The sequence below is a fragment of the Sitodiplosis mosellana genome, unplaced genomic scaffold (assembly GCF_009176505.1).
Source record: "Sitodiplosis mosellana isolate CC-2019 unplaced genomic scaffold, AAFC_SMos_1.0 Smas_scaffold_6226, whole genome shotgun sequence".
Classification (NCBI taxonomy): Eukaryota; Metazoa; Arthropoda; class Insecta; order Diptera; family Cecidomyiidae; genus Sitodiplosis; species Sitodiplosis mosellana.
Genome location: NW_022601467.1, coordinates 16,933,486 through 16,934,087, shown reverse-complemented (window position 1 = coordinate 16,934,087; position 602 = coordinate 16,933,486).

Genomic DNA, 602 nt, shown 5'->3' with positions numbered 1-602 from the left:
ATTCGCCGCTGATAAATTCAAAACAGAATTTTACTGTACAATCACTTCCCGTCTAATCTCTGTTGTAAAAGAGAAAAGCTTACAATAAATTAAAGTGGATTTGCAACGGATTTCAATTACGATCTCCCATTACAAAAACACACACACACAAGGCATTTGATTTGTATCGTCCATAAATACCAACGACTACTTACCATTAAAATACTGCTGTTCTCAACTTTTTATGTTGTATCTCTTTTATAGTTTTTTGAGCTTATTATATATTTTTTGGAGCAAGCGACGTTGCTCTTTGTTATGTGCCACATCGTGAATGACTCGGTTAAAATTCTGCTCATTCAACGTTTTGGCATCGTGTTTTTTTCCAAGGAAGCAGTATATATGGTAAAGCATCAATTGTCCCTCATATTACGTGAATAAAGAAAAGCGCCAATTTGCGAATTGAAACTTTTTGACTTCAAATTTTTTTCAAAATTCAACCTTTTTGACTAATGAATAAGCACTATATAATCACACAAACAGCCAAAACTCACCAAATTCATCATTCTGACCAATCTGAATATTTCCTAGAAAAGAACAGAATCAATAATGCGCAGTTGTGTAGT